General features: G+C 34.9%; 1 protein-coding gene across 7 annotated transcripts in view; it reads left to right on the forward strand.

Annotated features, from left to right (window-relative positions):
* The window catches only part of SPAG16 (sperm associated antigen 16), a 1,027,170-nt gene that overhangs the window by 618,489 nt on the left and 393,294 nt on the right, over positions 1 to 15,387 (forward strand). The gene's annotated exons all lie outside the window — the stretch shown is intronic.

Genomic DNA, 15,387 nt, shown 5'->3' on the forward strand with positions numbered 1-15,387 from the left:
ATGTTCATTGCAGCATTATTCACTATAGTCAAGACCTAGACACAACTTAAGTTCCCATCAGTGGTTGAATAGATAAAGAAGATGTGGTGTATATTTACAATGGAATACTATTCAGCCATAAAAAAGATGAAACCTTGCCATTTGCAACTACATGGATGGACCTTGAGGGTATTATCGTAAGTGAAATAAGTCAGATGGAGAACGCCAAATACTGTATTATTTCATTCATATGTGTAAGATAAACAAACAAACACGTAAATATGGAAAACAGATTGGTGGTTACCAGAGGGGAAGAGGGGAAAGGGGATTAAAGGGGTAAAGATCACATATGTATAGGGACAGATAAAAACCAGACTATTGGTGGTGAACATGATGAAGTCTATGCTGAAACTGGTATATAATAGTGTACATCTGAAATTTACACAATGTTATAAACCAATATGACCTCAATAGAGGCTAAGTTTTAAAAGTTAGAAGAAACAATAAAAGATGTGTGTAAGAAAGCCCATCAAAATTTGATTTTTTCCTCCCATGAAACCCCCTTTGATGCTACTCTATTTACTTATACTTTAGAGTATAAAATTCTTTAAAAAATTCTCTCTCTCTCTCATATTTTTTTTCCCTTTTTCTCTTTGCCCTTTATCCTCCTGCTCACTGTGGTACAGCTGCTTTGCTGGTGCCTTAGGAACATGCTTCATCTTTCTGTGAGGTAATCCAATGCTTGCTTTTATGAATAATGTGTTCTGTGTCATAAAGCATTCATGTGTCTGCTCCAGTTCTCTTTATCTAGTATCTTCTTATTCTCCTTCTGCTACATCATAATCTCCTGTTTTCTCTATCTTTTAAAATACCCTATGTAGCCCCTATTAGTTAACTAATGCCATGTTATCTCACCTTCTGCCTCACATTTTCCCTTAGAATTTATTCTTAAATCTTTACCCTTTTTCAAAATAAACTGTTACTTTCTACATTCTCCCATACCTATTTCTGTTACAGTTATTCCACAGATTGCAAATAGTTAAATTACTCCTCCACAACTCCCCTCTATAGGAACATATATATCCTGCGTGCCTGGACTTACATGTTTCCATACAAATTCTTTTCATCCATTATCCTCTGCAAGAGTCTCTTTGGCCTTGTCTTCTCATAGCTATATTGAATATGAACTAAAGAAATCTGAGCACCTTTTGAAACTTTCTCTCTCCAAATAGTTTACTAATATCTCAAGATAGAGTGATGAGAGGATTCAAATTAGATGGCATAGTGCCTACAATATATCTCTTTTCTGGAGGCTGGGGTACCATTCAACTATAACACTCCTTTGTAATGTGCAACTTTTACTCATCCAATACTGGATGAGTGAATTCTCTAACAAATTAAAATCATTTTGCCAAAATGATCACAGTTCTTCACTTTCAAATATGTATTTTTTCACACTGTGAGATCTTTGGAACTCAACCTTCCTTACCAAAGCAAATAAATTGCAACTGCAGGATTGAACGAATATTCTCACTGAATATTTAACTCCAACTATTATTTACCATGCCTACATGTGCCCTTTATTTTGACTGCATTATGAGATGGATGAAAGAAGGTTTGAGTCCAACAAAATTAAAGACACACAGAAACTATGTACAGAGATGCCGGTGCTTCTATATGCAGGTGAGGAAATGCTAGGCAGCAGATTCAAGTTATTTTCTAAAACTAACATTAAGATGATTTCCTTCTTTCTGCTCCTTTAGCAAATCTCTACCGTGTAACTCTCCCTCACTGAGCACAAGCCTTACATGTGTGAACAAAGTGTAGCCTTTCTTCAGATGACACAAAAATATATGATGTTGGCTCAGAAGTAACTGAAGCTTCTTTCGCTGCATATCTCTGTAGTCGGGTGACATGGACTGGCACATATTTCTTATTCATGACTTCTACTGATGATGAGGAGGACTTGTCTGGATCGTAAACTGTTAGGAGCCACGAATATATTCTCGCTTGGAATTAATTAGATGAGCTGATCATATTATATCAAAGAAAAGTTTCCTGCAATAGCGCTCACACACATCAGTGCTTCTTGTTTGGATTCCAGTTCCTATGTCTGGGTAATCTTTGCAAAAGATCTTTATTTTCTTTTATTCTTTTAAGAAAAAAGAAAAATGAGATTTTGAAAAAAATCTCACGCTGTTAGGGGAATTTTTTCTTGTCACATAGTCATAGATTTTTTTTTCTTCCTAACATGTATGTACTTTTGGAGGACTACATGTGCACAGACACATTCATCTCGTGGTTAAGCTCTTCCCCTTTATCTTTGGTCTGTTTCAGGTGGAACAGGAACACAAGTCACGTAGCCCTTTAGCAATGGCTTCTCCTGTTCAGAAGGTCTCCAGAACATTGTAATAAAGTCAATAGCTTCTAAGTTGCCTTTGTACCTTCTCAAGGCATTTTAAAAATACTATTCCGGGTGGCATCTCTTTTGCTTTAGAAATAAGCTGTCTTTCATTTTCTCTTTGGCATAGTCTTCTTTATAATACAATTGGCATAAGTTGATTCATATTTATTGCTAGCAACACTTTTTGTTTGATAACCAAGATTTTTCAAATACAGTCCCCATATTCAAACATACTAAGTGATGGACTCAAGTTCTCTTGTTTGAAATTTAGGATTTCATATTTGAGGATGACATGTAAACTCCAAGTAAGTAAGAAAATTGAGGAACATTTTGTAAAATATAAAAGCTATTTTCCTTCATATTTACAAAAACCTGTAATATTTAAGATTTGGCTACTAGGATGACACAAAATAAACATTCAAATAGAAATTTCAATTGTAATAAACTGAATTTAAAAGTCATCCTAAGTATAACAGAAAAAGAGTGTACACGAATTCAAAGTTACAATAATAACATGTTTCTTTAAGGTAGAGAAATGTTCAAAATCAAGATAGCAAAACACCAAGCCTGCCACGATTTCTCCAACTCCTAATTTAAATAGTTATACAATATGCAAAAGACAAAGTACATAAAACACAGAAAATACTAGTAAGAAGCAAAAGAATGCCTGAGCCAGGCTTAATTTTCACCATTAATTTTATTTATTTATACTCTTATTTTTTCCATAAAAGATTTAAACCAACTTACAAGAATAAACAAAATATGGCAAAAGAGTGTAGATTAAAGTTGAAAGAAATAAGAAAGGGTGAATATTGAGGAGAGAAAATGGAACCCGGAATATACCGCAATGCGTGCTGTAATAATTCACTTGCTAATGCTGCCACACTTTTAGCTTTAAGCTTTCAAATGGCCAAGCAAATGACATTTTTATTCTCATCTGTATAATTAAGAAGAATTTAAGAGAAAGGATTTAAGAGAAAAAATACACAATTATTAGGGCTAAGGGAGAATTTTAACTGATAAAGCTCGTTGGAGAACAATTGCTCATTGTATGCAATTGCATTAAATGGTGTTCTCAACAATATCCTTATAATGGATGCAAGGATAAGTTTGATAGGGTAGCTTCTCATAATGCATTGATATATTCTAAGAACATCACCTATGGTCAATCATTCAGGGATGACCCAAAGGATTGCTATTTGGAAGTAGCAGAATTCTCTTGGATAATTGTCTTGAATCAGCGTCAGACTGTAGAGGAATTCAAGGAAACCCAAATACGGTAATAGAATACAAAAATACCTTGAAGATAAATTAAGAGCATAAGTGTCATTGAAGAAAATCAAAATAGTGATATGGAGGACACATATTAAAGGGGATGATAGAATGCAGAAAAAAAAAAAAAAAGAAAATGCTTCAAGGGATTATAATAAGGAAACATAGAGGATGTGAAGCTTTAAAAGCCAGCCCTGGTGGGCTAGTGGTTACGATTTGGCACTCTCATCCTCTCACTGTGGGGACCTGAGGTGGTTTCCAGTCAGGGAACCACACCACCCGTCTGTTGGTTGTCACACTGTGGTGGCTGGATGTTCCTATGATGCTGAAAGCTCTGTCACAGGGATTTCAAATACCAGCAGGGTCACCCATGGTGGACAGGTTTCAGCAGAGCTTCCACACTAAGATAGACTAGGAAGAAGGACATGGCCACTCATTTCTGAAAAACTTGGCCATGAAAATCCTGTGAATGGCAGTGGAGCGCTGTCTCATATAGCTCCAGAAGTTGAGGGGATGGCACAGAAAGACTGGGCAGGGTACCGCCTGCTGTCCACAGGGTCACTAGAAGTCAAGATTCGCTTGATGGCACTAACAACAAAAGGAACTTTAAACTCTAGAAAACAGATATTGTCAGGGAAGGTCTGGAGGTAGGGAACAGGGCAAATCTAGTAGGTTAATCATAGGGATTTCTGGTAACAAAAGACAATTGTAAACCACACATGGAACTCTGTGCTATCCAAAATTTCTGTTAAAATAAAGGGAGATAACTATAATGATAAAATCAGACCAGCAATGGAAAATCTCATGTACATGTTCTGTTATGTGGATATACTACATTTGTCCATTCATTCATCAATTGATGGATATTTGAGATGTTTCCACTTTTTGACTATTATGAATTATGCTGCTATGGAATATGGAACATCTGCTACACGTTTTGGTGTAGACATATGTTTTCGTTTCTCTTGGGTATAAACCTAGGAGTGGTATTGCTGGGTCACACGGTAACTCTATATTAACATTTAGAAGAGCAGCCAAACTGGTTTTCAAAGCAGCTACACCATTAACATTCCTACCAGAAGTGTATATGGGTTCCCATTTCTCAACATCCTTGACAACACATTATTATCTTTCTTTAAATATTGTTATTATTATAGCTGTCTTAGTGGGTGTGAAGTTATATTACGTTGTAGCATTGATTTGTATTTCCCTAATGGATAGTAATTTTGAGCATCTTTTCATGTGACAGTTTCCCCCACACCATTTACTGAAGAAATTGTCCTTTCCCCATTGTATATTCTTGGCTTCTTTTCGTAAATTAATTGACCATACACGTGTAAGTTTATTTCTGGGCTCTCTACTTTGTTGCATTGGTCTATGTATCTGTTTTTATGCCAATACTGTCTTAATTACTATAGCTTTGTAATATAGTATGAAATCAGGGAGTGTGATGCCTCCAGCTTTGTTATTCTTTCTAAAGATTGCTTTGGCTATTTGGAGTTTTTTGTGGTTCCATACAAATTTTAGGATTATTTGTTCTATTTCTTTGAAAAATGTGATTGGAATTTTGATAGAGATTGCATTGAATCTAGATTGCTTTGGGTAGTATGGACATTTTAACAAAATTGACTCTTCCAATCTATGAGCACAGAATATCTTTCCATTTATTTGTGTCTTCTTCAATTTATTTCATTAATGTCTTGTAGTTTTCAATATCAGGTCTTACCCTCGGTTAAATTTATTCTCAGGTATTTTATTCTTTTTGATGCAATTGTAAATGACATTGTTTTCTTTATTTTTCTTTCTTGTAGTTTGTCATCACTGTATAGAAATGCAACAGATTTTTGTATTGATTTTGTTCATTGATGCAGCAACTTTGCTGAATTCATTGACTAACAATTTTTTTGATGGAACCTAGGTTTTCTATGTATAATATCATGTCATCTGCAAACAGTGACAGTTTTGCTTCTTCCTTTCCAATTTGGGTGCCTTTTATTTCTTTTTCTTGCCTAATTGCTCTGGCTAGGACTTCCAATGCTATGTTGAATAAAAGTGGTGAGAGTGGGCATTCTTATCATGTTCCTAATCTTAGAGGAAAGGCTTTCAGCTTTTCTCCATTGAGTATGGTGTTAGCTGTGGGCTTATCCTATATAGCCTTTATTATGTTGAGGTACCTTCTCTCTATACCCACTTTGTTGAGAGTTTTTATCATAAATGGATGTTGAATTTTGTTAAATGCTTTTTCTGCTTCTATTGAGATGATCACATGATTTTCATCCTTCATTTTGTTAATGTGGTGTATCACATTGACTGATTTGCAGATGTTGAACTATTCTCGCATCCCTGGAATAAATCCCACTTGATGTATGATCCTTTTCATGTATTGTTGAATTCAGTTTGCTAATATTTTGTTGAGAACTTTTGCATGGATGTTCATCAGGGATATTGGCTTTTAATTTTCTTTTCTTTTGCATTTTGGTATCATTTGGTATCCTTGTCTCATTTTGGTATCAGGATAATGCTGACCTCATAAAATGAGTTTAGATCTCCCTTCTCTTCTATTTCTTGGAAGACTGAGTAGGATTGGTATTAAATCTTCTTTGAATGTTTGGTAGAATTCACCAGTGAAACCATCTGGTCCTGGACTTCTGTTTGTTGGGAGGTTTTGGATTATTGACTCAATCCCCTTACTAGTCATTATCCTGTTCAGATTTTCTATTGCATTCTGATTGTCTTGGTAGGTCGTATCATTCTAGGAATTTATCCATTTCTTCTAAGTTGTCCAATTTGTTGGTCTATAACTTTTTATAGTAGTCTCTTGATCCTTTGTATTTCTGTGTTATCAGGTGCAACATCTCCTCTTTCATTCCTGATTTTATTTATATGAGTCCTCATTTTTTCTTGGTAAGTCTAGCTAAAGGCTTGTCAATTTTGTTTATCTTTTTAAAGAACCAGCTCTTGGATTCATTGATATTCCTCTATTGTCTTTTTAGTCTCTATTTCATTTAGTTCTGCTCTAATCTTTATTTCCTCCCTTATACTAACTTTGGGCTTCATTTGTTGTTCTTTTTCTAGTTCCTTAAGGTATAAATTTAAATTGTTTATTTGAGATTTTTTTTTGTATTTTTAGGTAGGCATTTATTGCAATGAACTTTATTCTTAGAACTACTTTTGCTGTGTTTCACAAATTCTGGTATGTTACAGTTCCATTTTGACTTATCTCAAAGTATTTTTTCATTTTCCTTTTGATTTATTTTTTGATCCATTGGTTATTCAGTAGTATGTTGTTTAATCTCCAGATATTCATGAATTTTTCAGTTTTACTTGGTTAATTAATTTCTAGTTCCATACCATTGTGGTCAGAAAAGATGCTTGATATGATTTCAATTCTCTTAAATTTATTAAGACTTATTTTGTGGCCTAAAATATGACCTATCCTGGAAAATGTTCCATCTTCACTTGAAAAGAATGTGTATTCTGTTCCTTTTGGGTGGAATGTTCTTATATGTAAGAACATTATGTGTGTGTATGTATGTGTATGTGTGTATATATATATAAAGTCTGTCTGGTATAATGTATCATTTATGGTCAATGTTTCCTTGTTGATTTTTTGCTGGGATAATCTACCCATTGACCTAGTGGTATTAGAATCCCCTGCTATTGTTGTCTTGCTGTCTATTTCTCCCTTTAGGTCTGTTAATGATTGCTTTATATATTTAGGTGCTCCTCTGTTGAGTGCATAAATATTTACAAATGCTATATCCTCTTATTGTTGTATATCTTCTTTAGCTGCAGCCAATAAATATTGGTATGTTATGTTTCCATTTTCATTCACCTCAAAGTATTTTCTAATATCCCCTGTGATTTCTTATTTTACCCATTAAATATTTAGGAGTATGTTGCTCAATTTCAACATATGTTTAATTTCTCACATTTCATTTTGTCATTGATTTCTAATTTAATTCCATTATGGTGACAGAACATAATTACTATGTACTAGCTACTCCTATAAATATTTATCATTTATTAATCCATTAAATACTCACAAGAACTGTGTGAGTTAGTACTTTTAGTATCCACATTTTACTCACAGGAGACTGAGATGCAAAACAAGTAGGTATTTGTGCCAGGCCCTACATCTTGGTACCATGGAGGGGGAGCTATGACGGATTCCAGGTAACCTCATCCAGAGCCTATTCTCAGTAATCCTTTATTTAGAGGGATGATTGAGTTAATGTAAGTTTTTTTCACTGTTATCACAAAGACTCCATAAGCAAGAATTGTTGTTCAATTATTTTTGTCAGATAAAATACTAGAAATAAAATCTTTCATGAGAGATAAAAAATATTTTTCCATTGCTAATAGGTATTGCTAAATTATTTGTAGAAGAAATTCTTCTGAACTAGCTTGATGGATTCATAAATAGCCGTCTTTCACATCACTTATAAAAATTCACTCAAGAAGTGCCTGAAAATAGCCAAGAGAATATTATAAATAGAGCACATACACACATATGCACAGGCATACATTTACATTTTATGAATATAGACTCCAAAATCATGAATAAAATTTTAGTAAATACAGTCGAGAAATGTTGTAATGATAAAAGAGTATGATTAAATAATATCTATTCTAAGACTGCAAGATAGTTTGGTATTGAGAAAAATAATTCATCATATTAAAATAGTAAATGAACTTATTACAAAACTATAGTAATCATGTAGTGTGTTACTGGCAATAAGACAGATATATAAGCCAATGAAATAGAATGGAGAGCCCACAAATAAACTCTTGCATATATGGTAAAATAATTTTTTACTAGGGTGCCAACACCATTCAATGGGGAAAGGAGAATCTTTCAACAAATGGTGTTGAGAAAAATGAATATCCATATTCAAAAGAATGAAGTTGGATCCTTAGCTTATACTATATAAAAAATTAACTCAAAGTGGGTGAAAGACCTAAACGTAAGAGCTAAACCTATAAAATTCCTAGAAGAAAACATAGGGGAAAATCTTCATGACATAAGAATCAGCAATGATTTCTTAGATATGACACCAAGAACATAGGCAACAAAAGTAAAAATAGATAATTTGGACCTCATTAAAATGAAAAACTTGTGTACTTCAAAAGACATAATCAGCAGAGTTAAAAGGCAGACTATGGAATGAGAGAAAATATTTGGAAATTATATATGTCATAAGGGATTATATCCAAGTTATATGAAGAACTCTTATGACTCAACAACAAATAAAACCAAATTCCCAATCAAAACATGGTCAAAGGACTTGTATAGACCTTCCTCCAAAGAAGATATACAAGTGGCCAACAAACACATAAAAATTACTTATATCTCTAATCATTAGGGAACTAAAAGTCAAAAAAACAGTGAGATATCACTTTTCACCATTAAGATGGCTACTACCAAAAAACAAAAACCGACATGTGTTGATAAGGATGTGGAGAAATTGGAACATTTGTACGTTGTTGATGGGAATATAAAATGGTACAGACTCAATGGAAAACAGTATGATTATTCCTCCAACAATTAAAAATAGAATTATCATATAATCCAGCAATTCCACTTCTGGCTATGTACCCAGAAGCATTGAAAGCAAGGTCTCAAAGAGATATTTGTACATCCATGTTCATAGTAGAATTACTCACAATAGCCAAAAGGTAGAAGCAACCTGTGTCCACTGATGGATGAATGGGTAAACAACATGTGGTATATACATACAATGGAATATTATTCAGCCTTAAAAATGAAGGAAATTCTGACACATGCTACAACATGGCTGAACCTTAATGACATTATGCTAAACAAAATAAGCCAGTTACAAAAAGATAAACATTATATCCTTCTACTTATGTGAAATACCTAGAGTAGTCAAATTTGTAGACAGAAAGTAGACTGGTGGTTGCCAAGGGCTGAGGGAAGAAGGAAATGAGGAGTTTCTTAATGGATATAGACTTTCAGTTTTGCAAGATGAAAAAATTCTAGAAATATGATTGCATAACAATATGAATGTATAATACTGAATTGTATGCACACAAAAATGGTTAAGATGGTAAATTTGATGTTACATGTATTTTGTCATAACTTAAAAATATGCAACACTTTAATGCTTAAATATTATTGACTAGGCAAGACCCGAGTTAGACTAATTAAGAATTTGTTTTTGTAGGAAAAAACAGTAAATTAAACAAACCAGGTGTTCATCTTCATATGTCAAAAAGAATGCATAAAATTCAAATATTTTCCTGATTTTAAAACTGTTCATGAAAAAGTAATAGAGAAAATGTTAGTTAACTGTATAAAATTGTTTTTTCAATCTCACTGACAACATCTTCCTTAATGCTGAAACTTCAAAAGCATAAAGAATCTACCATCATTCTCATGCCTGAAAGTTTTAACCCTATGAATGTTCTTTGTAATTTGATAAAAGAAAATTGATTTTAAAATTTTTCAGGCAAAATAAGACACAAGAAAAATTACAAAAAGGATTCCATAGTGAAAAGCAATAGAGTAGCAATTGACCCATTGTATATCAAATATACAATGTTCTGAGCATATAAAAATGGACCTGAAGCTATTGTAATTAAAATAGAAGCTCAATCAGTGGATGTTTTGGGAAAAACATAAGTTTAAATTCTAATTTTACTGTATAAATCAAACATGTCAATGAGAGTGACATCAGCATCATGGCAGAGTGAGTTTTTCCAGTAATCTCTCCCCTCTGATATACAATGAAAAGGACATTTATACTCCCAACAGAGGACATCCAAACACACCACAAACATTGGAGAGACCCACACAGCCATATGACCAAGGGGGGAGAGGCTGGAGCCCCCCTCGATGGAGGTGGAATGTGGTAATAGAAAACTTTGCTCCCTCCCCTAAAGACTGTGATCAGGGACCATGGGCAGCCTCTGAGAGGGAAGGAACGAGGGAGGGGATGTTCATTTGTAGGAACATCAAAGACTCCCAAGGGCCCTCGCAGCCTAGAGGGAAGCCTCCTACCAGGGTGAAAGCTTTTGCAAGGGGTGACCTTAATCAAGCCAACACCCCAGGAGAGCAGATAGCGAGAGCAGAGGGAGAAATGCCAGAGAGTATGTAAGAGAAAGTGCCCTTCCCCCCACCTGCACAGCATGGCTCTGGCCCCTGGGATTTTGGCTGAAGGCAGAGGGCTCAGTATACATGGCTCTTAACCCCCACCCAGTGGCGATAAGTGGAAACTGTGACCAAATAACATCAGGATGTGGAAAAACAGAGCCACTCCCTCTAGCAATATCAAACATTATATTAGATCTCCAGACCAAAGAGAAAATGACAAATACCCAGAAATCAGTCCTCAGGATGCAGAAATATGTAATCTAAATGACAAAGAATTCAAAACAGCTATCACAAAAAAACTCAACAAGGTAAAAGAGAATGTAGAGAAACAATTCAATGAGTTCAGGAGCTAATTCACAAAAGAGATTGAAACGATAAAGAAGAATTGATCAGAACTATTAGAGATGAAAGACACAATAGAAGAAATAAAACAAAACATGGATTCCCTGAATGCTCAAGTGGACACCATACAGGAGCATATCAGCATAATCAAAGATAGACATGTTGAAATGCTCCAGATAGAGGAGTAGAGAGAACTAAGACTAAAAAGAAATGAAGAAAGTTTCCCAGAAATATCACATATGAAATGAAACATACGAATTGTAGGTATTCAAGAAGGAGAAGAGAAGGAGAATGGAGTAGAAAGTTTGCTCAGGGAAATAAGAGCAGAGAACATCCCAAACCTAGGGAAGGAAATCCATGTGGAAGAGGTTGCCAGATATCCTAAATATGTCAATGTAAAAAGATCTACTGCAAGGCATATAGTAGTGAAACTGGCAAAACTGACTGACGAAGGAAGAATACTAAGGGCAGCAAGGCAGAAGAAAATAACCTACAAAGGAACACCCATCAGGCTTCCAGTGGATTTCTTTGCAGAGAACTTACAAGCTAGGAGAGACTGGAATGATAGATCCAAATCTTAGAAGGACAAAATCTTTCAGCCAAGAATACCCTATCCAGCAAAAATATCCTTTAGATATGATGGAGAAATAAAAACTTTCCCAGACAAACAGAAGCTGAGGGAGTTTGTAGCCATGAGACCCCCACTACAAGAAATATTCAAGGGGCTGGCCTTGCAGTGCAGCAGTTAAGTGTGTATGTTCTGCTTTGGCAGTCCGGGGTTCACCAGTTCAGATCCTGGGTGCGGACATGGCACCGCTTGGCAAGCCATACGGTGGTAGGCATCCCACATGTAAAGTAGGGGAAGACAGGCATGGGTGTTAGCTCAGGGCCAGTCTTCCTCAGCAAAAAGAGGAGGATTGGCAGCAGATGTTAGCTCAGGGCTAATCTTCCTCAAAAAAAAATCTTGCTGAAATAAATTGGTAATCATTTAAAAAAAAAAGAAATTCTCATGAAGGTCCTCATACCTGAAAAAAAGAAAGGGAAAGCAGGGTTACAAAGCAAGCATAAGGAGATAAATAGGTAGACAGAATCAGAGCAGGTTAGCAAATACTTAATTATAACAGTAAAGATTAAGGGAAGGAAAACACCAAAAACAAAGATAATCTTGTCATTTTAACCACAAACTCATGACAAGATGGAATAAGATGTGAGAGAAACAACTTAGGAGGGGAAGCGGAAAGGAACTGAATTGGTTTAGTCTAAGGAAATTAGAGGCCACCAGAAAAGGGACTCTCTTATCCACAAGATTTTACAAACCTCAGGGTAACCACTAAACAAAAAAGCAGAACAGAGACACAAGTAATAAATAAGGAGAAACCAAAGAAATACAACATAAAAAACTGCATAACTCGATTGGCAGACCAAAATACACAGGACAAGAAATAAAGGAAATGCAGGAGACCCGGAAAACAAGTGATAAAATAGCAGCATTAAGCCCCTTATATATTGGTAATCACCTTAAAAATAAACGGATTGAATTCTCCAACAAAAAGACACAAAGTGGAGAGATGAATTAAAGACTAAGACCCAACAATGTGCTGCCTCCAGGAAACACATCTCAGCTCCAATGAGAAACACCGGCTCAGAGTGAAGAGATGGAAGATGTTACTCCAAGCTAATGGCAAGCAAAAGAAAACAGGTGTTGCAATACTTATTACTTATATCAGACAAAGTAGACTTCAAGATAAGACAGGTAAAAAAAGACAAAGAGGGACAGTATATAATGATCAAAGGGATATTCCATCAAGAAGAAATAACACTTATAAATATCTATGCACCCAATACAGGAGCACCAAAGTACATAAAGCAACTATTAACAAACCTAGAAGAAGACATTAATAATAACACAATAATAGTAGGGGACCTCAACCCTACACTCACATCAATAGCTAGATCATCCAGACAGAAAATCAACAAGGAAACAGCAGGATTAAACAAAAAACTAGATGAGTTGGACTTAATATACATATATAGAACACTCCATCCAAAAACAGCAGAATACACATTCTTCTCAAGAATACACAGAACAGTCTCAAGAATAGACCATATGTTGGGAAGCAAGGCAAGCCTCAATAAATTTATGAAGATTGAAATAACAAGAAGCATCTTTACCAATCACAATTCTACAAAGCTAGAAATTAATTACAAGAAAAAAGCTGAGAAAATGACAAAGATGTGGAGACTAAACAACATGATATTGAACAAGCAATGGATTATTGAAGAAATTAAAGGAGAAATCAAAAATATCTGAAGACAAATGAAAATGAAAACATACCATACCAACTCATATGGGATGCAGCAAAGGCCTTGTTAAGAGGGAAATTCATTGCAATACAGGCTCACCTTAACAAACAAGAAAAGGCCCATTAAACTACAGCTAATTGAATTAGAAAAAGAAGAACAAAGCCCAAAGCCAGCAGAAGGAGACAAATAATAAAATCCAGTGCAGAAACAAATGCTATTGAAACAAAAAAAGGCAGTAGAAAGGATCAATGAAAAAAAGAGCTGGTTCTTTGAGAAGATAAATGAAATTGACAAAACCCTAGCCAGACTTACAAAGAAAAAAGAGAGAAAGCTCAGATAAATAAAATTAGAAATGAAAGAGGAGAAATAACAACAGATACTACAGAAATACAACATATTATAAAAAGAATGCTTTGAAGAGCTGTATGCCAATAAAATGGACTATCTAGAGGAAATGGATAAATTCTTAGACTCTTACAACCTCTGAAAGCTGAATCAAGAAGAAACAGAGAATCTAATAGACCAATCACAAGTAAAGAGATTGAAACAGTTATCAAAAGCATCCCAAAGAATAAAGCCCAGGACCAGATGGCTTCCCTGGAGAATTCTACCAAACTTTCAGAGAGGATTTAATACCTATCCTTCTCAAGCTATTCCAAAAAATGTAGGGAAGATGGAACACTTCCTAACACATTCTATAAGGCCAACATCACTCTGATATCAAAGCCTGACAAAGACAAAACAGAAAAGGAAAACTACAGGTCAATATCGCTGATGAACATAGATGCAAAAATCCTCAACAAAATATTGGCAACCCGAATACAGCAATACATCAAAAAGATCATACATCATGGTCAAGTGGGATTTATACCAGAGACACAGGGATGGTTCAACATCTGCAAATTAATCAGTGCGATACACCACATTAACAAAATGAGGAATAAAAACCACGTCATCTCAATAGATGCAGACAAAGCATTTGACAGGATCCAACAGCCATTTATGATACAAACTCTCAACAAAATGGGGATAGAAGGAAATTACCTCAATATAATAAAGGCCATATGTGACAAACTCACAGCCAACATCACATTCAATGGCAAAAACTGAACGCCATCCCTCTGAGAACAGGAACAAGACAAGGATGCCCACTAAGCCCACTCTTATTCAACATAGTACTGGAAGTTTTGTCCAGAGCAATTATGCAAGAGAAAGGAATAAAAGGAATCCAAATAGGGAGTGAAGAAGTGAAACTCTCACTATTTGTGGACAACATGATCTTAGATGTCGAAAACCCTAAAGAATCCATAGGAAAACCGTTAGAAATAATTAACAACTACAGTAAAGTTGCAGGGTACAAAATCAACTTACAAAAATTAATTGAATTTCTGTATTCTAATAATGAATTTACAGAAAGAGAACTCAAGAGTACAGTTCCATTTACAATTGCAACAAAAAGCAGTAAGTACCTAGGAATAAATTTAACTAAAGAGACGAAGGACTTATACAATGAAAACTATAAGACATTATTGAAAGAAATAGATAATGACGTAAAGAGATGGAAAGAGATTCCATGCACTTGGATTAGAAGAATAAACATAGTTAAAATGTCCATACTACCCAAAGCAATCTACAGATTCAATGCAATTCCAATCAGAATCCCCGTGACATTCTTCATGGAAATAGAACAAAGAATCCTAAAATACATATGGGGCAACCAAAGACCCTGAATTGCTAAAGCAATACTGAGAAGAAAGAACAAAGCTGGAGGCATCACAATCCCCGACTTCAAAATGTACTACAAAGCCAAAAGGGCATTGTACTGGTACAAAAAACAGACACACAGATCAATGGAACAGAACTGAAAGCTCAGAAATAAAACTGCACATATACAGACAGCTAATCTTTGACAAAGCTTCTAAGAACATACAATGGACAAAAGACAGTCTCTTCGATAAATGGTGTTGGG

Source organism: Equus caballus, chromosome 6, assembly GCF_041296265.1.
Source record: "Equus caballus isolate H_3958 breed thoroughbred chromosome 6, TB-T2T, whole genome shotgun sequence".
NCBI lineage: Eukaryota > Metazoa > Chordata > Mammalia > Perissodactyla > Equidae > Equus > Equus caballus.